At 50.4% G+C, this 25099-nt stretch overlaps 1 long non-coding RNA gene across 1 annotated transcript in view; it reads right to left on the bottom strand.

Moving 5' to 3' along the window:
• Positions 1-2597: 2597 nt before the first annotated feature.
• LOC103346780 (uncharacterized) overlaps positions 2598-25099 on the bottom strand; it is a 97811-nt gene continuing 75309 nt past the window's right edge. The window contains exons 9-10 of the long non-coding RNA XR_016223707.1: positions 6884-6968; positions 2598-4330 (exon numbers count right to left, since the gene is read on the bottom strand). This is a non-coding gene — a long non-coding RNA (uncharacterized LOC103346780). The remainder of the gene's footprint in view (positions 4331-6883; positions 6969-25099) is intronic.

Genomic DNA, 25099 nt, shown 5'->3' with positions numbered 1-25099 from the left:
TTGAGGATTTTTGCGTCTATGTTCATCAGGGATATTGGTCTATAATTTTCTTTCAGTGCTGCATCTTTCTCTGGCTTAGGGATTAAGGTGATGCTGGCTTCATAGAAAGAATTTGGGAGGATTCCCACTTTTTTGATCGTTCTGAATAGTTGGAGAAGAAATGGGATTAGTTCTTCTTTAAATGTCTGGTCGAATTCAGCAGTGAATCCATCTGGTCCTGGGCTTTTCTTCGTTGGGAGGGCCTTTATTACTGTATCAATTTCTGTCTCAGTTATGGGTCTATTTAGATTTTCTATGTCTTCATGGTTCAATTTTGGTAGACTGCATGTGTCCAGGAATCTACCCATTTCTGATAGATTTCCCTGTTTGCTGGCATACAAGTCCTTGTAGTAATTTCTGATGATTCTTTTTATTTCTGTGGTGTCTGTTGTTACGTTTCCTTTTTCATCTCTGATTTTATTGATTTGGGTCTTGTCTTTTTTTAGTTAGTTGGGCCAATGCGGTGTCAATTTTGTTTATATTTTCAAAAAAGTCTTTAGATGTAGGATTGAAAGTTCTGTAGATATCTGTTAGATCCATTTGGGCTATAGTGTCGATTAAATCTGCTGTTTCCTTGTTGATCTTCTGTCCGGATGATCTGTCTATTTCTGAGAGTGGAGTATTGAAGTCCCCAAGTACTATTGTATTGGAATCTAAATCTCCCTTTAAGTCCCTTAACATATCTTTTAAATAGACCGGTGCCCTATAATTAGGTGCATATACATTTATAATAGTTACATCTTCCTGTTGAATTGATCCCTTAATCGTTATATAGTGCCCCTCTTTGTCTCTCTTAACAGTTTTTGCATTAAAGTTTATTTTGTCTGATATTAATATTGCTACACCTGCTTTTTTTTGTTTCTGTTGGCATGGAATTCTTTTTCCAACCTTTCACTTTCAGTCTGCATGCATCTTTGTTAGAGAGATGTGTTTCTTGTAGGCAACAAATAGTTGGTTTTTTTTTTTTTTGACAGGCAGAGTGGACAGTGAGAGAGAGAGACAGAGAGAAAGGTCTTCCTTAGCCGTTGGTTCACCCTCCAATGGCCGCCGCGGCCGGCGCGCTGTGGCCGGCACACCGCGCTGATCCGATGGCAGGAGCCAGGAGCCAGGTGCCTTTCCTGGTTTCCCATGGCGTGCAGGGCCCAAGCACATGGGCCATCCTCCACTGCACTCCCTGGCCACAGCAGAGAGCTGGCCTGGAAGAGGGGCAACCGGGACAGAATCCGGCGCCCTGACCGGGACTAGAACCCGGTGTGCTGGCGCCGCTAGGCGGAGGATTAGCCTAGTGAGCCGCGGCGCTGGCCTAAATAGTTGGGTTTTGTTCCTTGAGCCAATCAGCCAATCGGTGTCTTTTAATTGAAGAGTTAAGACCATTAATGTTTAATATGACTATTGATACGTAGTGACTTTGCCCTGCCATTTTCCCGGAGATATTTTCTAGTATATGCTTTGAGCTTCCCATGCTCTTTTACTGGTGGTTTTTCTTCCTTTACCTTCTTTCATATTGATGGCCGTGTTTCTGTGTTTCTGAGTGTAGCACATCTTTAAGTATCTTTTACAGGGCCGGACGAGTGGCCACAAAGTCTTTCAGTTTCTGTTTGCTATGGAAGGTCTTTATTTCCCCTTCACTCACAAATGAGAGCTTAGCAGGATATAATATTCTGGGCTGGCAATTTTTCTCTCTTAGCACCTGTGCTATGTCTCGCCATTCCCTCCTAGCCTGTAGTGTTTCTGATGAGAAGTCTGCTGTGAGTCTAATTGGACATCCTCTGAGAGTAATCTGACGTTTCTCTCTTGCACATTTTAGGATCTTTTCTTTATGTTTCACTGTGCTGAGTTTAATTACCACGTGTCGTGGTGAGGATCTCTTTTGGTCATGTTTATTGGGGGTTCTATGAGCTTCCTGTACTAGGATGTCTCTGTCCTTCTCCAAACCTGGAAAGTTCTCTGCTTGTATCTCACTAAAAAGGCCTTCTAATCCTTTCTCTCTCTCCATGCCTTCAGGAACTCCTAGAACTTGAATGTTGTTTTTTTTAATAGTATCCTGTAGATTCCCAACAATATTTTTTAGATTTCTAATTTTCTCTTCTTTTCTTTGGTTTGACTGTATGTTTTCCTGTGCTCTGTCTTCTAAGTCTGATATTCTCTCTTCTGCTTTACCCATTCTGTTTTTAAGGCTTTCTAATGTGTTTGTCATTTGATCTATTGAGCTCTTCATTTCATTTTGATTTCTCTTCACTATCACACTTTCCTGCTCTACTAGTTTCTGCGTTTCATTTTGATTCTTCCTTAAAATTTCATTTTCACGAGAGAGATTTTCAATCCTGTCCAATAAGGATTTCTGTAGTTCAAGGATTTGCTTTTGAAAACTTCTAAATGTGCTTATCATACATTTTTTGAAATCCGTATCTTGCATTTCTTCTATCTCATCATCTTCATAATCTTGGCTTGGGGTGTTTTGTTTATTTGGAGGCATCATAGTGTCATCGTTGATCTTGTTCCCTCGATTTTTGTGTTTGTTGATTGGCATATTTAATTCTTTTTTCGTCACTGTGCGTTTCTTTTTTTTAATTTTTTTTTTTATTTTATACTATGTCTGTATTAAGTGGACTGCCTGCTGTTGGAGGAGCCTTGGAGGCTTGAGATGGGTGTGGCCTGAGAGCTCTGCTTGGTTCTTCCGGGTTACGGGTGTGCAAAGGTGACACCGTCAGGTTATGTGTGGTAAATCTCTCTCTTTTTATTTATTTATTTAATTTATTCAGGGGGTGAATAATACTGCACCGCACAGCTGTGCAGAATTAATGATAATTAGCTTCCGATCTCTGGCTTCTACCCAGAGTCTGTGGAGGCTCTGTTTCTCCTCTGGACTCCCCCTGGGTTGCCTAGGCTACTGAATTGTAGTGACTCAGTTCTTTAGCTCTCCCCTGTTGTTATGTAAATCCAGAGAGGTTGCCTGCTCTTTGTCTCTTGCAAACTCTTACAAACTCTTGCAAACTCTTGCAAACTCTTGCAAACTCTTGCAGGCCTTGCAGCCTTGTCGAGAGAGAAACCCCCCACCTTTTTTTCCTTCTCTCCAGTAGTGAGTCTGGTGCACTTTCCCGCTCCCCTCTAGATTCTGACCGCGGTTTCCCCGCCAATGTCTCGGGTTACTGAGCTCACCTCCCCTTCCAGCGCCGATGTGTGGACTCGGAGCCCTGGGCGTCCCAACTCTCCCCGCTTGTGTCTGTGTGACATCCACTCCCCTTCCTGCACTGGCGCGCAGACCCTGCCGCTCCCGCGGCTCGGCTTCCGTGCGGTGGGCGACCTTGTTCTCCGGTGGGTGACCTTGTTCTCCCAGTAGGTCCTCCGAGTCACAGCCACTTGATGCAGAAGAGTTTCCTCTGCAATTTTTTCCTGATCCTTTTTCTGAGGCTACTGTAACTCTACTTTTATTAAACTAAATTTTCCCGGCCTATCGGTGCGCGCCCTCACTATTCCGCCATCTTGGCTCCGCCCCCCTGTCCCAGGGGATCTTACCCATCACTGGCTACTACCTCAGCAACTTAGGGTATGATGTATTATACCTTTACATCTTGGCAGTGGCCATGGGCGGATGTATAGGGTTCCCAATCTGGCGCTTAAAGAGCGGCATAACCCAGTTGTTGAAGAGTGGCATATAGTTGTTGGACCACCATTAACTGGAGCGCAGCTATGCGATCTTAGACAAATTTACAAGGACAATGGAGAGCAAGGGGCCCACAAGGGGGAGGAGATAAGGAAGCCATCCCCCAAGGCCCGACCACAGGTAACTAGAGCTTCAAGGTCTTCTTGGAGGGTCTTGATCTTGTCCTGGATGATGCCAGAGTGATTAGCATAAAAGTAGCACTCCTGATGTACCATGATGCTCCAGTCACAATGAGGCAGAGTCCAATATGGTTTTTTTTCTTTTGACAGGCAGAGTGGACAGTGGGAGAGAGAGACAGAGAGAAAGGTCTTCCTTTGCCGTTGGTTCACCCTCCAATGGCCGCTGTGGCTGGTGCACTGCGGCTGGCTCACCACGCTGATCCGAAGCCAGGAGCCAGGTGCTTCTCCTGGTCTCCCATGTGGGTGCAGGGTCCAAGCACCTGGGCCATCCTCTACTGCACTCCCGGGCCATAGCAGAGAGCTAGACAGGAAGAGGAGCGACAGGAAGAGGAGCGACCGGGACAGAATCCAGCGCCCCGACTGGGACTAGAACCCAGGGTGCTGGTGCCGCAGGCAGAGGATAAGTCTAGTGAGCCACAGCGCCGGCCCTAATATGGTCTTTTCATCCCTGTAAGAGTAAAGAAAAACCAGTCCTCAAGAGGGGTTCCTCCTGGGTGATATTCTTTGGCTGGTATCCAACAAGACTCCACTCCGCTATCACCTCCTCCAAGAAGCCTCTGGCTGCTGCCAGTCAGCTGCTGCTGGGTGGGCTGCTCTCTGTAGCTAAGGGGGGCCTCTCCACGGTGCCTGCAGCTGGCTCTCTCAGCACGGCCCAGGCTGAGCTGTGACTGTCATTTACAGGTCTGCATTCCTCATCAGATTGAGTGCCTCAGCACCTTCCCCACCTGATCCTCTTACTGAACCAGTTTTTATCCACAGCCAATTATGGATGGACCGTGAGAGGTGCTAGGGCTAAAAAGGTGGCTGAGGCATGGAGTCCTGCCCTGGTGTAGCTCACAGTCTACTGGGGCGTGGTGGGACAAGACAGACTCCAACATCCATGTAGATGTTTCAGCCTGCAGTGCTGGCATCTCACATGGGTGCCAGTTCGAGTCCTGGCTACTCCTCTTCCCATCCAGCTCTCTGCTGTGGCCTAGGAAAGCAGTAGAAGATGGCCCCAGTCCTTGGGCTCCTGCACCCGCATGGGAGACCCAGAAGAAGCTCCTGGGTTCAAATTGGTGTTTCGGCAGGATTTTTGCATTTGAAAAAAAAAGAAGCTAAGGGTGCAGGCAGCTCCTCTGGCATGAGGCAGGTCCCGGGGCCCTGGGTTTCCTTGGCCCAGAGCCTTCTGGGTATTTGCGCATTTCCCCAGAAGATCAGAAAGGGGGCAGAAAGAGATGTGGGCCCATAGGGGGAGGCATGGAAGTCAGAGAGCCACACACCTGGACTGCCTGCTCACACAGGAATTCAGCCCAGAGACACACTGGCTTTTTTCGAGTCACCCTCAGTGGCTGGACTCTTCTTGCTGTCAGCCTGGGGGCCCAGCCCAAAGCCTGTTCTTCCTCTGAGCCAGTAGGGGGTGCTTGAGGGTGGGCTAGCCCATTAACCTTGGTGTCCTAGAGCCCTTATACCCCCCCATCCGCTGATCCCCAGGGGCCATGAGGAAGAAAACATCCCAAGTGGGAGGTCAGGAGGATGGTGGGCAGTCCGAGCCGAGTGACTGCACCAGCAGCCACCTGTGAGTGGCCACGTGCCTGGGCCCTGAGCAGACCACCCCCACTGGCAGGCAAAGTGTGTCACCTTTAACTGGAACCCTCCCCACCAGCTCACAGACAGCACAGGTCCCTGTGCACTCCTGATGCTGCTGTCTGCCCTGTGAGCTTAGCTGGCGGTTCCGTCCCCGGTCTGCTCCACCTAGGAAGTGGTGGCTCCAGCTGTGGCTGTGCAGCACTTTCTGCTCACTTCCCACACCAGCAAGCCCCCAACTGACTTCTCCCTCCCAGAGGCACCCAGAATGGAATCGGAATCCCCTCGGTCAAGGCCACCACCCCTGCCCCCCACCAGGATGAGGACGTTAAGATCCCGCCTGGTCTTTCTCGCTTCTGAATGGGGCCTGCCTCCAGCCAGGCCATTCTGAATGCAGCATCGGACAGCATGGTCTCTTTGAGACAAGGGCCGGGCCATGGCCAGACTTCACCGGAAGTCAGAGCCAGAGTCACTTTGGTGCTGACACGGCCTGTGCTTCTGGGTGCCCCCTGGGGACTCTCCTCTCCCATCTGTTCTCCTCACCACCCTGGAGGTGGTTCACAGAGCGTGATGACAGCAAAGTGTCCATGGGGTGGGCAGAGGGGCTAACCACAGGACAAACAGAGTGAAGGGGAGGCTACAGCCTGCAACCTGGGAGATCCAGCAGTGTGGGAACGTGAGACGCAACCCTACGGGCTGAGTCTACACAGCTGGAAACGCTCAGTGGCCTGTGCCATGTGTGCCCCCTCATTCCCTGCCTTATCTGACCATGCCCTGGCCCTCCCTCAAGAGGCCCTGTCACCCAGCAAACCAGGGCAGAGACAGCCCCACGGCTGCCAAGGTGCGGCAGGGGACAGGCAGGAGGGGCAGAAAGAGACGCCACCAGGGACAGGGAACCAGGTAGTTCCTTCCCCACTTGGGATTAAAAGTGGTCACCACTGCTCCACCTTGAGCACTGTCATCGGGGAAGCTGGGAGAAGGATGGATGGGAAAACGACACGCAATTAGGAGTAACAGTGGGGCAGGCACCGTGGAGCAGCAGGGCAAGCTGTATCTCCCATCGGAGCACTTGGGGTTGAGTCCCACCTCCGTTTCCCATCCAGCTTCCTGCTAATACGCACCCTGGGAGACGAACATGCACTGTGGGAGGCAGTGGGTGATGGTTCAAGTGCTTGGCCCACCCCCCTCCCCGCCGCCACTCATGTGGGAGACCCAGATGGAATTCCAGGCTCCTGGCTTTGGCCTGGCTTAGCCCTGGCTGTTGCAGGCATTTGGGGAGCAAACCAAATGGAAGACCCCCCCACCTCCCCTATACCCATCTCTCTATTGCTAAGTAAACTAAAAAAAAAATTTTTTAATGCCAAAAGTAACAGACTAAAAAAAAAAAAAAGACGCCAAGGGCTTGAGAGAGGCCCCTGGCCCAAGGCACACGTACCCTTCCTCGGTCTCACTGATGATGTCACAGATCTCCATGTTCAGTGTCCAGTCCTCGCTCTGCAAGGAGCCATGTGTCGCCTTATCTGTGGAATCAGAAAGAGAGATGGGTTTACATTCTCCTCGAAGAAAGGGGTGGTGCTGGCAGGAAAAGGGGAGAGACCAGACCCCCCCATTCTCTTCCCAAGCAAGATGAGTGGAGCCAACAGGGCTGCTTTCATGAGGGAACACACACTGGGGACAGATCTGGCCCAAGGACTGGCATCCCCTATGGGCGCTGGTTCGGGTCCCAGCTGTTCCACTTCCGATCCAGCTCTCTGCTGTGGTCTGGGAAAGCAGTAGAAGATGGTCCAAGTCCTTGGGCTTCTGCACCCATGTGGGAGACCTGGAAGAAGCTCCTGGCTTTGGATTGACTCAGCTCTGGCTGTTGCGGACACCTGGGGAGTGAACCAGTGGATGGAAGACCTTTTTCTCTGTCTCTCCCTCTCACTGTCTGTAACTCTACCTCTCAAATAAATAAATAAAATCTTAAAAAAAAGAAAAAGGGGAGGGGAGAAAGGACCATCATTTAGTAAACCATGGTGGGTGTGGTATCAGGTGCCATGGGCGCACTGTATCACACCACGCACAAAACAACCTGCTGCCCACTCAGTAGAGGAAAGGACAACTTTTTTTCTTTTTTCTTTTTTCCCCAAAGATTTAGTTTTATTTATTTGAAAGGCAGAGTTACACAGGCAGGATAGGGTGGGGTGGGAGGGAGATCTTCCATCCTCTGGTTCATTCCCCAAACGGCTGCAACAAATCAGGGCTGGGCCAGACTGAAGCCAGGAGCCAGGAGCTTCCTCTGGGTCTCCTACATGGGTGCAGGGGCCCAAGCACTTGGGCCATCTTCTACTGCTTTCCCATGTGCATTAGCAGGTAGCTGGATTGGAAGTGGAGGAGCTGGGACTCGAACCAGCACCAACACAGGATGCCAGTATCACATGCGGTGGCTTTACCCACTACACCACAATGCCGGCCCCTGGACAATCTTTTTTTTAAGATTTATTTTATTTGAAAGAGTTACAGAGAGAGGTAGAGACAGAGAGAGGTCTTCTATCTGCTGGTTCACTCCCCAGATGGCTGCAGCAGCCAGAGCTGTGCTGATCCGAAGCCAGGAGTTTCTTCCGGCTCTCCCACGTGGGTGCAGGAGCCCAAGGAATTAGGCCATCCTCCACAGCTATCCCAGGCCATAACAGAGAGCTGGATCAGAAGAGGAACAGCCGGGACTAGAACCGGTGCTCAGAAGGGATGCCGGCACTGCAGGCCAGGGCATTAACCCACTGCGCCACAGCGCCAGCCCCCCATCTGGACAACCTTTTCAACAAACGGTGCTGGGAAAACTGCCTTTCCACATGCAAAAACAAAACAAAAAAAAGAGTGAACCTTTCTCTTGCGCCATATGCACAAATGAATCCCAAGATGTAAACCTAAGAGCGACAGCTGCAGAATTCTTAGAAAACACAGCGGGAAAGGTTCACAGTGTTGGATTTGACAGTGATTTCCTGGTTCGAACACCAAAGGCATAGGCAACAAAAGGAAAAAACTAGGGAACTTAAACTTTCAACATGAAAACCTCCTGTGCATCAAAGGATACAATGGACAGAGTGAAAAGCAACCCACGGAATGGGAGACAATATTTGCACCTCATGCATGCGACACAAGGCAGATCTCCAGAACACAGAAAGAACATCTATGATCCCTGACAACAGAACTACCCAGGTTAGAAATGGGGATGGGCAGGTATTTGGCCTAGCGGTTCAGACAGCCCCAACCCACACCAGAGTACCCGATTCCAATCCCATCCCTGGCTCCTGACCCCATCTTCCTGCCAACGCAGACCCTGAGGGGCAGCCGTGAAGGCTCAAGTAATTGAGTCCCTGCCACCCACTTGGTGGACTGAATACCCGGCTCCCAGTCAACCCCAGGCAGGGGTCCTGTGAGCACTCAGGGAGTGAACCAGCAGATGGGAATTTGCTCACTTGTGCCTGTGTGCACTCTCTCTCAAATAAGTAACTTAAAAATAAATACGGGCCGGCGCCGCGGCTCACTAGGCTAATCCTCCGCCTTGTGGCACCGGCACACCGGGTTCTAGTCCCGGTCGGGGCGCCAGATTCTGTCCTGGTTGCCCCTCTTCCAGGCCAGCTCTCTGCTGTGGCCTGGGAGTGCAGTGGAGGATGGCCCCAGTGCTTGGGCCCTGCACCCAATGGGAGACCAGGATAAGTACCTGGCTCCTGCCATCGGATCAGCGCGGTGCGCCGGCCACTGCGCACCAGCCGTGGCAGCCATTGGAGGGTGAACCAACGGCAAAGGAAGACCTTCCTCTCTGTCTCTCTCTCTCACTGTCCACTCTGCCTGTCAAAAAATAAAAAAATTAAAAAAAATAAATAATAAATACATAAAATTGAGAAAAGTCTTGAACAGCCAGTTTTCCAAAGAAGATATGTTAGTAGCCAAGAAATACACGGAAAGGTGTTTAACACCACTAAGCATTAGGGAAATGCAGATCAAAACCACAGTGAGGTGGCATATGCTATCAATTAGGATGGTTATCACCATAAATATGTAGGTAGATAGATGGATGGATGGATAGATGGATGGATGGATGGATGGATGGATGGATAGATAGCAGGTGTTACTGAGAATGTGGAAGAATTGAAACCCCTGTGCACGGCAGGTGGGAAAGTACACAGTGCAGCCACCCTGACGAGCCCTCAAAACCAGATACCTATGGAACTGTTTCCACTCGCCAAGATATGGGATCAACCTAAGTGCCCACAGTGGGAGGAAGAGAGAATGAAATGGTGGCATAAACACTCGAGGTAATATTACTCAGCCATGAAAAAGAGTGATATCTTGACATCTGCCGCAGCTGAGTGGACTTGGAGGTCGTTATGTTAAGTGGTATAGGCTGGACATAGGGAGACAAATAACACACTTATGCTCTAAGTATAAATTTTTAAAAAAAAAAGTCAATCTGAGCTTTGATAGTGATTACCACAGGGTGGGAATGGGGGTGGGGGTGGGGGAGAGGAGGTTGGAAAAGGTGGGAAGTAATAGATTCTCCTGTTCCTCAGCACAGTGGGGCACCTGGTTCACAACAATGTATCGGATACTGCAGGAGGAACTGGAAGGGAGGGCTGGGTAAGCCCAAACACAGAGAAGGGGATGCAAATGCTAATTCTGGATTGGATATATGTATGGGATATATGTATGCTATGCTGTGTTGAAATGCTGCACGGTACCCCATAAAAATGTGCAAGTATTACATTTAGTCACTAGTTAAGCTGCCGCCTGCAGTGCCAGCATCCCATATGGGCATCAGTTCTAGTCCTGGCTGCTCCACTTCCGATCCAGCTCTCTGATATAGCCTGAGAAAGCAGTGGAAGATGGCCCAAGTCCTTGGACCCCTGCACCCACATGGGAGACCTGGAAGAAGTTCCTGGCTCCTGGCTTCGGATCAACTCAGCTCCAGCTGCTGCGGCCATCTGGGGAGTGAACCAGCAGATGAAAGACCTCTCTGTCTGTCTGTCTCTCTCTCTCTCTCTTCCTCCCTCCCTCCGCCTCTCTGTAACTCCGCTTTTCAAATAAATAAAAATAAGTATTTAAAAAAAATGAATTGTAAGCAGGGTCTCACAAAGGTACTTGAACACTCATGTTCACAGTAGCAGCGTCACTCACAATAGCCGTAAAGTGGGAACAACCCAAGTGTCCACCCACAGCGGAATGGAGAAACAAAGTATGCTACAGGCCTGCAACGGTAGCTCACTGGTCTCAAAACAGGAGGGGATCTGACACCTGCTCCAACGTGGCTGAACCCGAGGACACTGTGCTGAGTGACATAAGCAATCACAAAAGGACAAAGTGTGGGGCCGGCGCTGTGGCACAGCAGGTTAAACTGCCGCCTGTGACACCAGCATCCTACATGGATGGGTTTGAGACCCGGCTGCTCCACTCCCAATCTAGATCCCTGCTAATGAGCCTGGAAAAGCAGTGGAAGATGGCCACAAGTGTCTGGGCCCCTGCACCCACGTGGGAGTTCCAGATGAAGTTCCTGGATCCTGGCTTCATCCTGACACAGCCCCTGCCATTTTGGCCATTTAGGGAGTGAATCAGTGGATGAAGATTCTCCTCCCTCTCACTCTGTAACTCTGCCTTTCAAATAAATAAACAGCAAATATTTAAAAAAAAAAAAACAAACACAAGGGCTGACATTGTAGTATAGTGGGTAAAGCTACCACCTGCTTTACTAGTATCCCATGTGGGCATGAGTCCGAGTCCTGGCTGCTCCATTTCCAATCCAGCTCCCTGCTAATGTGCCTGGGAAATCAGTAGAAGATGACCTAAGTGCTTGGGTGCCTGCATTTGGGAAGTGAACCAGCTGATGGAAGATTTTCTCTCTCTCCCTCTCCCCCCTCCCTGTGTGTGTGTGTGTGTGTGTGTAACTCTGTCTTTCAAGTGAATAAATAATCTTTAAAAAAATTCAGGGGTCAGAATTGTGGCACAGCGGGTAAAGCCACCACCTGCAATGCCAGCATCCCACAAGGGCACCAGTTCAAGTTCTGGCTGCTCCACTTTGGTTCCAGCTCCTTGATTATGGCCTGGGAAAAACAGCAGAAAATGGCCCAGGTGTTTGGGCCCTTTCTACCCATGTGGGAAACCCAGATGAAACTCCTGGCTCTTGGCTTTGGCCTGGCCCAGAGCCAGCTGTTGCGGCCATCTTGGGGAGTGATCAAGCAGATGGAAGATCTTTCTCTCTCATCTCGCCCTCTCTTTCTGTAAATCTTTCAATTAAATAAATAAATAAATTTAACAAGTTCCACCCTCACCTGGCTTGGAGGCCATGTTTAAAAAAAAAAAAAAAGAAGAAGAGAAAAACCAAAAGGACAAAGTATGATTCCACTCATATGAGACACTCAGGAGAATCGCATTTGGAGAGAGGAAGTAGCAGAGCGCTGTCAGACGTGGGGAGCCAGTGTTTAATGGGCAGAGCCGCAGCCCGGGCAGATGGAAGTCCCGTGGAGCTGGATGGTGATGATGGTTCCCTCACAGAGCAAATGTACTTAACCACTGAGCTGCACACTTAAAATGGCTACGACGGTAAATTTTATGTTATCTATATTCTACTACAAAAATTTAAAAAAGTCATCGAAAGGAAAAGAAAAAAGTATGCATGAGCCGATGGCCTGCTGGGCTGGAGGGAACAGGGAGACGCAGCCCGCTTGCCAGGGCATGCCGACAGTCCGGAGAAGCAGAGGGAACAGCAGGCCCTGGACTGGGACCAGTGTCACCTGAGTCCCTGCCCTTTGGGCTATGAGCTCCGGGCCACATCTCCCTTGGCTTCCGCTTATGTCGGAGAGGTGATCTTGTCAGCATTCCTAGCCTGGCTGCCCATGAGCACCACCTGGGGAGCTTGGGCACACAACACCACCTGAGCCTCAGTCCCACAGGTTCTGATTTGAATGGCACAGCATGGGACCAAGCATTAAGATTCTTTTAAATGTTTCCTGGGTGATTCCTCTATGCAGCGAGTTTGGGGATCCTGCTCTGTCTCATGCCCCGCCCCTGTGCTCTCTCTAGCTGGGAGAGAGATATAGGGACATGGGTGCTTCCTCTGGGTGGTCGCAGACTCTGGCCTGTCTCTGTATGCCCCCACCTCCTTTTTAAAAAGATTTACTTATTTATTTGAGAGGCAGAGTTACAGAGAGAGGAAGAGACAGGGAGAGAGAGGTCTTCCATCTGCTGGTTCACTCCCCAAATGGCTGTAATGGCTGGAGCTGGGCCAATCCAAAGCCAGGAACCAGGAGCTTCTTCTGGGTCTGCCACATGGGTGCAGGGGGATAAGGCACTTGGGCCATCTTCCACAGCTTTCCCAGGCCATAGCAGAGAGCTGGATCAGAAAAGGAGTAGCCAGGACAGGAAGCGGTGCCCATATGGAATGCCGGCACTGCAGGTGGAGGCTTAACCTACTACACCACAGCACTGGCCCTGGGTGCCCTCCTTGAAGAGCCCGCTGTCTGGCACGCTGTCTGTTGGTTCCCTCTGCAGCCTCTTGGCACCAGGGCACAGGTGTGCAAGTGCTCAGAGTGCTGTGGCTGTCCTCTGTCCCAGGCCAAGCTGGACTATCCCAGGACCGACTGCCTGTCTGCCTCTTCCCATAGTCCCCTCTGAAGGCAGGGACTTAACAGCTCTCTCTCCTTAGCTCTAAGGATTGTGCATGGTACACTCCAGGCTTCTGTCAATCTCATGGAAACGGCTCTGGGACCACGTGGTTGTACTTAAAGTCACAGACAAGGGCAGGCATTTGGAGCAGCCATTAAAACGCCACTTGGGACCCCTGCATCCCACGTCGGAGCACTTGGGTCCGAGTCCTGGCCTTGCTTCTGCTTCCAGCTTCCTGCCTAAAGGGCACCTGTGGAGACAGCAGATGGAGGCTCACGTATTTGGGTCCCTGCCACCCACACATGGGAGACCCACACTGAGTTCCAGGCTCCTGGCTAGGGCCTGGTCCAGCTCCACCTGTTGCAGGTAACTATTTGGGGAGCAAACCAGCCGATGGAAGACCTCTCTGTGTGCACCTTTCAAGCAAGATGAAAATAAATACAGGCAAGGGAAAAAGAAAACAAAGTTGCAGAAGGAGAAACACAGCCCTGAGAGTGGGCGTGAGTTGATTCTCTGGGCTCTCCAGAGACAGGGCAGGGTACTGAAGCAGTTGGCAATAATGGCTCCCTGTAGGTGGCTGGCATCAGTTTCGCCCTCTGCCTGGCTCATAGAAGCCTATGGCCCTCACTGGTCACCCCTTGAATACTGCTCCTTCCTCCCCGCCACCTTCACCACTGGAGAGGTGGATAATTCGGCTGTTTTCTCCTCATCCTCATCAAACAGAAGAGGCTGAATGTGCAAGGCTAAAACCAGGCTTCTTTTGCCTTCTGGTGCTGGGCTGTTCCTAAAGTCGTACCTTTTAACTTCAAAGGGCAGGAAGCAGCAGCCAGGAAGCCAAGCCACTGGACTGTGAGGCCCCTCCCAGCAGGGCTGCCCTAGGTTTCTGATTGCTGGGGAGGGGCGGGTGGGAGGCGCAGCCATGTCCAGGAGAGAATTGTCGCTGCTGTCAGGGTCAAGGTGCCAGGGCATCCTGGCCCTTGTCCATACCAAGTGGGAGGCAGCCTTTCTGAAAGACCACAATGCCATGGCAACAGCATCCAGAGGACAAGCCACTCTTGAGCTGGGGTTTAACGGGAGCTGAATCTGATCACCCCCAGCCCTCCACAGCCCTGTCCTATCCAGCCTTTGGCCAACAGCATCACCACAGAGGCTGGCACTCTGCAGCCAGGGGCAGTGGATCCTTGACCCTAACCCATCCCCAGCTCTGGGCCGTGCCAGGTTTTATTTTTGCATTTATGCGACCAAAGACATGGGGAGGGGGAGGGGGCACTGAACTCAGGCTTTCCTCTGGCCTGGGGACGGGAAGGAGTGAGACTGGCGCCCGTACTGAGTGGCCTTAGTGTTCCCTTTTGCTGGAGAGTCTTTTATATGAGGAGGAGAGAGAGCTGATTTACCCTCCTTTGTCAGCCTCCCTGGCGGAGCCAGACCCTCGCGGCCGTGTTTGTGCAGCGTTCCCTGCATGGCAGGGGGGCGGGGGCAGAGAAAGAAGTGTTCTTTCGGCATTGGCTTTTCATAATCCAAATGAGTCTTTATCTTTTAGCTCAGAAACTCAGAATCGCAGTAATTGAATAGCACACGCTGACATTGCGGACAAGTTATCATGCCTCTGAACTCCTCCCGGGTTTTTATTAGAGGGAAGCAGAGGGTGAATATAAAGTTAATGGATTCTGCCGCTGAACCGACCTTGGAAATGAGGTTTCATTGATTTAATATTTCCTCTATTAAGCCTCCCAAGACTGTGTCCCTCATGGCCCTGCCCAAGTGCAATCTCAGTCTGCCGCAGCCAGACTTGTGTGAAGGGGATGACAAGGTACATGGCGGGGCCCCACCCCCACCCCCAGGCCACCTCCCACGCAGGGACACCTGGCCTGTCCCCTGGATGGCTGGGATGGGGCCACACAGCCAGAGCTGCTTCCTAAAGGATGGGCCTCCCGCCAGGAGGCTGCTGGCCCCAGACAAAACCCACACTGTGCCTGAACTTGACCTGGGAGTGAGTCACCTCTTCCCAGCACTGACACCTTAGAGGGGAAGGGAGTGGCACAAGTCCTGGTCTATCTGGCTCTTAACCCTTGCTGACCCGGAAGTGCTTTTGCATCTCTCCCTTGCCCTCTCCACGGCCTCCTTGCTTGCCAGGCTGGTGCCATCAGAGGACTTTTTGGTTACGATCTCCCCAAACCTTGGAGCAGGCTAGGTTTAGTCCAGTGGTTAAGACATGAAGATACCCACATTCGACATCAGGGTGTCTGGCTCTGGATCCAGCTTTCTGCTGCTGACGTAGACGACACAGAGGCAGCAGCCATGTCTCAAATGCCTCCTACATGGGAGACCTGGATTGAGCTCCTGGGTTTGGCTCCAGCCCGGGGGGGGGGGGGGGGGCTGGCACTGTGGTGTAGTTGGCTAAGCCTCTGACTGTGCCCCTGCATCCCTATGGGTGTCGCTTCGCATCTTGGCTTCTTCTCTTCTGATCCAGCTCTCTGCTGTGGCCTGGGAAAGCAGTGGAAGATGACCCAAGTGCTTGGGCCCCTGCACCCACATGGGAGACCTCTAAGAAGCTCCTGGCTCCAGCTGTTGTGGCCATTTGGGGAGTGAATCAGTGGATGGAAGATCTCTTTCTTTTTCTCTCTCTCACTCTCTGTAATTCGGCCTCTCAAATAAATAATAAAAAAAAAGATCTGCCCGAGTGTCAGGATCCTTCCAAGAGCCCTGCTCAGTGCTGAGTGTTATGGCATAGTGGGTAAAGCCGCCCACCCTCAATGCCGGCACCCCATACAGGTGTGCAGGGGGCTCCACTTCTGACCCAGCTCCTTGCTGATGGTCTGGGAAAGCAGCGGAGGACGACCCAACTACTTGGGCCCCTGCCACCCACATGGGAGACCAGGTAGAAGCTCCTGGCCCTGGCTATTGCAGCCATCTTGGGAGTGAACCAGGGATGCAGGATCTCTCTCTCTCTCTCTCTCTCTCTCTCTCTCTCTCTCTCTCCTCCCAGTCCTCACCACTGTCTCTCCCTCTCTTCTAGCTCTTACTTTCAAATAAATAAGTCTTTTTTTTAATGCAAACTAGAGGCAGTTGCACAAACGTGGGGGTAATATCTATATTCTTGGAGGATGTTGTCACTCCTTGTAAGAATAGCTTGTTTGGGTGCGTGAGTTCTAGTACATTATGCAAAAAGCAAGTGCAGCCAGTGAAACCCAGACATTTCCAGCTTATGCAGAGGCCATCTAGATTAGTATTTGAGGATCTGTGGAAGAGTGGGTTGTATTAAGTCTTGGCGGAAGTGATGGTGACTGTGCCCCTCTCCTGTACCGACAGGATGAGGCAGTCCTGGAATTCACCTAAGACATGAGATTCAGATCCACACTCAGGCTCTGCCGGCAGATGGAGCAAAAGTATGCAAACATCCACGTTTCAGAGAGTGATAGGCCTGAGATCAAATTTTTTTTTTAGATTTATTTATTTGAAAGATGGAGTTAGAGAGAGGCAGGTGGGGGAGAGACAGAAAGAGAGAGAGTTTTCTATCTGCTGGTTCACTCCACAGATGGCCCCAATAACCAGAGCTGGGTCAATAGGAAGCCAGGAGCCAGGAGCTTCTTCTGGGTCTCCCACGTGGGTGCAGGGTCCAAGCACTTGGACCATCTTCTACTGCTTTCCCAGGACACAGTAGAGAGCTGGATTGGAAGTGGAGCAGTGGGGATTCGAACCAGCACCCATACAAGATGCTGGCACTGCAGGTGGCGACCCTACCTGCTAAGCCAAAGCACTGCCCCCTCCCCATGCTCATTTTTTAATTGGGTAGTTTTTTGTTGTTGAATTGTCGAAGTTGTTTATATATATTCTGGATAGTAATCCCTTGTCACATATATAATTTAACAATTTGTTTTATATTTACTTGAAAGGCAGACAGACAGGGAGAGCCAGAGATAGGTCGACAGATCTTCCATCCGCTGGTTTACTCCCCGATGCCTGCAACAGCCAGAAGCCGGGAGCCTGGAACCCTATCCAGGTCTCCCATGTGAGCAGCAGACACCAAAGTACTTGAGTCCTCACTGCTGCCTCCCAGGGCATGCGTTAGCGGGAAGCTGGATTGGAAGCAGAGCCAGGACCCAACCTCAGGGGCTCCACCATGGGGTATGGGTGTGCCACGCAGTGACTTAACACCTGCCCTCAACTTCACAGTTCAATGCAGTGGGCAGTCTTTCCACTCTCTTGATGATGTCCTTTCAGGCACATACTTTTTTTTTTTATGGGAATTCTTTTTTTTTTTTTATTTTTTATTTGACAGGCAGAGTTAGAAAGTGAGAGAGAGAGCGCGAGAAAAGTTTTCCTTCCATTGGTTCACCCCCAAATGGCCATTATGGCCAGAGCTATGCCGATCCGAAGCCAGGAGCCAGGTGCTTCCTCCTGGTCTCCCATGCAGATGCAGGAGCCCAAGGACTTGGGCCATCGTCCACTGCCTTCCCGGACCACAGCAGAGAGCTGGATTGGAATAGGTCTAGAACCCGGTACCCAAATGGGATGTCGGCGCCGCAGGCGGAGGATTAACCAAGTGAGCCATGGCACCAGCCCCCAACACACGTTTTCAATTCCAATTAAGTCCTATGTATCGTTCATTTTCTTTTGCTGTCTATGCTTTTGGTGTCATATTTGAGACATCATTGATAAATCTGATGCCGTGAAGGCTTTTCCCTGTTTTCCTCTACAACTTTTTTTTTTAAGATTTATTTTCTTTATTTGAAAGGTAGAGTTACAGAGAAGGGGGTGTGGGGGGAGTCTTCCTCCATTGGTTCACTCCCCAGATGTCTGCAATAGCTGGAGCTGTGCCAATCTGAAGCCAGGAGCCAGGAGCTTCTTCCAGGTCTCCCACACGGGTGCAAGGGACAAAGGACTTGGCCCATCTTCCACTGCTTTCCCAGGCCACAGCAGAGAGCTGGATCAGAAGTGGAGTAGCCAGGACTTGAAATGGCACCCAAATCGGATGTTGGCACTGCAGGCGGTGGCTCTACCTGCTACGCCACAGCACCAGCCCCTAATTCAAAGACGTTTTATATTTTTTTGATCATTTGTTTAAGTCTTTGATCCATCTGGAATTAATTTTAAAAAAAAAGTATTTGAAAGGCAGAGAAAGAGACAGAGAGACCTCCCATCCAAAAATCATTCCTGTCCAGTTTAACTCTTCAAATGCCCACAAAGGCTGGGCTGGGAGCCAGAAACTCAATCCAGGTCTCCCATGTGGGCAGCAGGGACCCAAACACTTGAGTTATCACTGCTGCCTCCTGGAGTCCACAGCACAGGAAACTGGGGTGAGGAGCCAGAGCCAGGAGTCCAGCTCATGCACTCTGATAAGGGACCTGGGCATCCCAACCAAGGTCTTAACAGCGAGGCCATTTGCCCAGTCCTGGAGCTGATTTTTGTATGTGGTGTAAGATAAGGGTGGAACGTCATACTTTTGCATGTTGATAGCATTTTCCCAGCTCCATCTGTCCCCACTAAATAGTCTTGGCACCTTTATTGAAAATCAATTAATAAATGGGGGGTTTATTTTATTCCACTGGTCTGTCTATGGCTATGTTAGTATCACACTTTTTTTTAAATGACTTATTTATTTAATTAAAAGACAGAGTTTCAGAGAGGGAGAGAAGGAGGGAGGGAAGGAGAGGCAGAGAGAGAGAGAGAGAGAGAGAGAGAGAGAGAGAGAGAAAGTCCTCCATCCATTGGTTCATTCCCTAAATGGTCACAACAGCTGGAGCTGAGCTGATCCAAAGCCAGGAGTCAGGAGCTTCTTCCAGGTCTCCCACACGGGTGCAGGGGCCCAAGGACTTGGCCAACTTCCACTGTCTTCCCAGGCCACAGAAGAGCTGGATTGGATGTGGAACAGCCGGGACTCAAACCAGTGCCCATATGGGCCGCTGGCGCTGCAGGCGGTAGCTTTACCTGCTGTGCCACAGCGCCAGCCCCTATACTGCGTTAGTAGCCTCAGTTTTATAGTAAGTTCTGAAACCAGGAAAGTGTGAACCCTCCAGCTCTGCTTTTTTCTAAGCTTGCTTTGACTGTGTAGGTTCCCCTAAGATCTTATGTGAATCTCAGGATGGATTTGTCTGTTTCTGCAAAATATGTCATTGGGATCTGGAATGGGATTGAACTGTATCTATAACTTAAGGCAGTATCATTGTCTCCAAAATAGTAAGTCTTGCAGGGTAGATGTTGAACCCAGGGTTAAAACGCATTCTATATTGGACAACCTGCATGCGATGCCCGGTCCCGGCTCCTCCTTCAGCTTCCTGGTCAGTGTAGACCCTGGGAGGCAGGGATGGCTCAAGGAACTGAATTGCTGCCACCATGTGGGAGACCTGGGGTTGAGTTCCTGGTCGCCAGCTTCAGACTTGGCCATGTGAGCAACTGCAGAGTGAACCAGCAGACAACAGCCTCCCTGCCTCTCAAATAAATAAATGCTTACAATTATTGTCTTGGGGCCAGCGCTGTGGCGTAGTGAGTAAATCCACCACCTGCAGTGCTGGCATCCCATATGGGCGCCGGTTCGAGTCCCAGTTGCTCCACTTCCGATCCAGCTCTCTGTTGTGGCCTGGGAAAGCAGTAGAAGATGGCCCAAGTCCTTGGGCCTCTGCACCCACATGGGAGACCTGGAAGAAGCTCCTGGTTCCTGGCTTCAGATCGGCACAGCTCAGCCATCATGGCCATTGGGGGAGTGAACCGGTGGATGGAAGACTCTCTCTCTGTCTCTGTCTCTGTAACTCTTTCAAATAAATAAATAAATCTTAAAAAAATTGTCTTCCTATCCATGAAGATAACATTTCTTTCCATTTATTTGTACCTTCTTTAATTTCAGCAAAGTCTTTAATATTTTCAGTGCACAAGTTGTTTAGCCACCTTGGTTAATTCCTAGGTATTTTATTCTTTTAGATGGTATTCTAAATGAAATTGCTAAAAAAATTTACACTTAACTTTTTTCTTTTTAGATGAAAGCAACACACAGAGAGAGAGAGAGAGAGAGAGAGAGAGGGAGAGAGAGAAATCTTCCATCTGTATGTTTACTCCCCAAATGCCCACAACTCAATTCAGGTCTCCTATGTGGGTGGAAGAACCCAAGTACCTAGGACATTACCTGCTGCCTCCCAGGGTGCACATCAGCAGGAAGCTGGAATTGGAAGTGGAACTGGGACTCGAACCCAGGCACTCTGACACAGAACGCAGGTGCCCCAAATGCCATCTTAACCACTCTTCCAAATGCCTACTCTGAAACTGTTTCCTCAATTTCTTTTTTCGGTTGTTCATTGTTACTATATATAAACACAGATTTTTTTTAATAAGGCAGAGAGAGAGATCTGCCATCTGCTGGTTCACTCCCCAAATGGCTACATAGCCAAGGCTGAACCAGGTCAAAACCAGGGGCCAGGAACTCCATCAGGGTGACAGGGACCCAAGTATTGGGCCAGCTTTTACTGCCTCCTGGGGTGCATTAGAGAAAGTTGGATCAGAAGCATGGAGTAGCCGGGACTTGAACCAGGCACCTATTATGCCACAATGCCCAGCCCTTGTCTTTCCTCCCTTCTTCCCTTCCTTTCTTTGTTGGGAATGCAACCGATTTCTTTTTTTTATTTGACAGGTAGAGTTATAGACAGTGAGAGACAGAGAAAGGTCTTCCTTCCATTGGTTCACTCCCCTAATGGCCGCCACTGCGCCGATCCGAAGCTAGGAGCCGGGTGTTTCCTCCTGGTCTCCCATGTGGGTGCAGGAGCCCAAGCACTTGGGCCATCCTCCACTGCCTTCCCGGGCCGCAGCAGAGAGCTGGCCTGGAAGAGGAGCAACCAGGAAAGAATCCGGTGCCCCAACCGGGACTAGAACCCAGGGTGCCGGCGCCACAGGCAGAGGATTAGCCTAGTGAGCCACCCACCGGCCACAACAGATTTCTGTGTGTTGATATTGTATAGTATAACTTTGCTGAGTTTATTTCTCAGCTCTAACAGTTGGTATGGTCTCTTCAGAGTGCTCCCTGCATAAAGTCCTGCCATCTGCAGAGATTTCATTTCTTGCCTTGCCATTTGGATGTCTTTTATTTCTTTTGCTTCCCCAATTGCTCTCGCTAGAATTTCCAATACTGTGTTGAGCAGGACGGGGGAGAGTAGGCAGCCTTGTGTCTGCATGTACTTTTGCAGAGACCCAATCAAGAACAAACAAGGCTGGTGCTGGTGCTGTGGTATAGTGGGTAAATCTGCTGCTTGCAGTGCTGGCATCCTATATGGGCGCTGGTTCAATTCCTGGCTGCTCCACTTCCGGTCCAGTTCTCTGCTATGGCCTGGGAAAGCAGCGGAAGATGGCCCAAGTGCTTGGGCCCCTGCACCCATGTGGGAGACCCGGAAGAAGCTCCTGGCTCCATTGTGGCCATTTGGGGAGTGAACCAGTGGATGGAAGACCTCTCTCTCTCTCTCTCTCTCTCTGCCTCTTTCTGTAACTCTGCCTTTCAAATAAATAAAAATAAATCTTTTTTTTTAAAAAGTGCACAACTATGACAAGGAAAAAAAAAGCCTCAAAGCCTGACCCCTAATACAGTAATGGCAGTTCCATAAGGTTACACCTGAGCAGAGAGAGTAATTCTGTCTTATTCTGTATTTTTTTGTTTGAGGGACAGGGGCACATTCCAAAAGTCTCTACTTAAAAAAAAAATACATAGTTCTTTTGTAACTGGACTGAAGGCTTTTTAAAAATATGTTATCAGGAAGAGTAGCATAGTTTTTGGAAAGCCCTCGGTGGGCGGGCTCATTCAACTCTATCTTGATTTATCTGGTCTCTGTAAAATTAAGCAACTGAGAAGGAGGACTGGGGGGAGAAGGAGCCAGGATGTGGCTTGACCGTGGCTGTGGCGGCAGCATTTCCAGGACCAGGAAATGTTCATGGTGAACAGGTGAGAGTGTTCCAGAAGGAAACACAGGCTCTTGAGGGCCCCGGACTTCCTAATGCAGAAAGACAGCCACGCACGCTCATTACGCACCACTGGGCTGCTCTCAGCCTCCCCGCATGGAGAAATTAGGGTGGAACTCGGGTGGTGGGGAGGGCACCATGTGCACTGCATATAAAACCCAAAACGTACAAGACCCCTGCAGCAGGATGGGACAAGTTTTCCCAGGCAGGGTGCATCCTCAGCAGGCTGCTGCCTGCGAATTTCCTCTGGCAGTTTCCGTGACTATCAAACAGGCAGAGTTTTTAACAGGCAAGAGCCACAAGTCGGATGCTGTTAGCTCCAGGGCGGGCAGCTTCCGGTGCACCTGACACTCCATTCTCTTCCTGCTCTGGCAAATGCTTACGCCCTGCAGGCAACACATGGCTTTGGCTGGGCTGCTCCTAAAACAAAGATGCCTGCTCTGGCCAAGGACAGTGGATGTAAACTGTGTTTGCCATTCTCCAAGCCCCTTCCCCCAGACCTGCAGGGCAGAAAAGTGGCTTTCTCCCATCCACTCTCACTGCTCTTTCTGGTCAGCAGACCGCAGCTGGCTGAGCTGCACCTGGTCATGCTGCCAGCTTTAGGACGAGGTAGCTCAGAGCACTGCAGAGGGCAGAGGCTGGGGTGCCAGGAGCCCCCATCCTGGGCCCAGGGACCCAAGCAAAGTCCCTTCTCTGGTTTCTCTGGGGCTCCAACGTGAAGCTGAATCATGCACCTGATCCCCCTGCCCCTGAGGTCTGTGATGATGGTGACATCAGGCCTCAAAAGCCTTCGGGTCACAAGGAATCACGTCACAGGAATGGAATGGAGTCAGCAACTCCACATAAAAGCACTCAACCCAGCAGGAATGAAAGAAATGAACGTCGAAGCAAAATACCCCTTCATCTACCCATGTAGCAAACTCCTAGCAATGATTCAGAACAGGTGAGGCCTCATCTTGTGCAATGACCCTAACTGGGCTCCCCAAACAGGGGTTCGTCCCCTCCGCCTGCCCAACCCATCCCCTTCGCAGCACCTGAGTGGCCCTTCTCATCCTGACACTGGTCACTAAAAGTCCTTCGTGGTCTCCCACTGCTGGCAGGTCAGAGTCTACATTCCTCTGGGCCCTTGCCACCCCAACCTCCAGCAGCCCTGGGGTTCCTGCCTTCTGCCGCCACCCCCACCCCTGCCCCGGCCTGGACACCTGGGACAACCTTCTCTCCACCGTTGCATCTACTTCTGGCCTTGTTCCTGTTTAACACCTTCAACACAAGGTCTAAAAACCCTTCTTCCATATACCAGTGCCCCTGCCCCTGCCCCAGTCCCAGTCCTAGCCCCCAGCCAGCTTAGGTTAAGCAAAGCAAACATAAACCAGTATAATTTGTTTAGAGAGGAAGAACCTTGAAAATGAGCATACCCTTTGACATGGTAAGTCTGTTCATGGGGATTTATTATAGGTAAATAACGTAAAACGCATTCAGAGAGTTAAGCCATAAGATGTTTATCACTATATAATTGTAACAGCAAGGAAGAAAAAAATAAAAGACATCTAAATGTCCCAGCATTAAGACAATGGTGGGTAAACTGTAGCACATTATGTAGTTGTTTTAGATTTTTTTATTTGTTTAAAAAACAACATTTTCAATTTAAATGTTTATTTATTTTATTTTCATCTCTGACAGAGCAGAGAGATAGAGCTATCTTGCACATGCTGGTTCACTCGTCAAATGCCCACATTTGGAGGCTGGGACTGTGGCGTAGCGGGTAAAGCCACTGCCTGCTGTGCTGGCATCCCATATGGGTGCCAGTTTGAGTCCCGGTGGCTCCACTTCAAATCCAGCTCCCTGCTATGGCCTGGGAAAGCAGTGGAAGATGGCCCAAGTCCTTGGGCCCCTTCTCCCTCATGGGGACCCAGAGGAAGCTCCTGGCTCCTGGCTTCGGATTGGCGCAGCTCTGGCTGTTGTGGCCAACTGGGGAATGAACCAGAGAATGGAAGACTTCTCTCTCTCTCTCTCTCTGCCTCTCCTCCTTTCTCTGTGCAACTCTGGCTTTCAAATAAATAAATAAAACCTTTAAAAAATGCCCACAACGGGCAGACTGAGCCAGGCCAAAGTCAGGCGCTTGGAACTCCATCCGGGTCTCCCAAGTGGGTGGCAGGGACCCAAGTACTTGGGCATCATCTGCCTCCCAGGACGCATTCAGGATGCTGGATCAGAAGCAGAGCAGTAGGGACTTGAGCCAGCACTCCAACAGAGGACGCAGGCGTCCCAAGTGGTGGCTTAACCTGCTACACCACAACACTTGCCCAGTGTTGTCAATATCACTACTTATGGGGGCTGGGGCTGGGGCTGGCTCTGTGGCACAGCAGGTTAATGCCCTGGCCTGCAGTGCCAGCATCCCATATGGGCGCCAGTTCCAGACCCAGCTGCTCCACTTCCAACCCAGCTCTCTGCTATGGCCTGGGAAGACAGTGGAAGTTGTCCCAAGTCCTTGGGCCCCTGCACCCACATGGGAGACCTGGAAGAAGCTCCTGGCTCCTGGCTTTGGATCAGCGCAGCTCCGGCCATTGTGGCCAATTGGGGAGTGAACCAGCAGATGGAAGACCTCTCTCTTTCTCTCTGCCTCTCCCATCTCTGTGTAACTCTGACTTTCAAATAAATAAATAAATCTTTAAAAAAATATTTATAGGGGCTGGCATTGTGGCACAGTGGGTAAAAATCCACTGCCTGCAGTGCTGGCATCCCATATGGGTGCTGGTTTGACTCTCAGCTGCTCCACTTCCAATCCAGCTCCCTGCAACTGCACCTGGGAAAGCAGCAGAACATGGCCCAGATGCTTGGGCCCCTGCACCCACACAGGAGAGCCAGATGGAGTTCCTGGCTCCTGGCTTTGGCCCGGCCCAACCCTGGCTGTTGCGGCCATCTGGGGAGTGAACCAGCAGATGGAAGACCTCTCTCTCTCTCTGTTACTTTGCCTTTCAAATAAGTATATCCAAAAAAGATAATATTTATAACCTGTTTTTAATTAAAATGCTTATTACACACAGGGCGGGGGAGAACAAGGCACAAAGTTATCTACAGCATCATC

Source organism: Oryctolagus cuniculus, chromosome 17, assembly GCF_051225735.1.
Source record: "Oryctolagus cuniculus isolate XC-2025 breed Fujian yellow rabbit chromosome 17, ASM5122573v1, whole genome shotgun sequence".
Classification (NCBI taxonomy): domain Eukaryota; kingdom Metazoa; phylum Chordata; class Mammalia; order Lagomorpha; family Leporidae; genus Oryctolagus; species Oryctolagus cuniculus.
The sequence above is the reverse complement of the archived record's forward strand: the minus strand, read 5'-3'. Positions and strand labels throughout refer to the sequence as shown.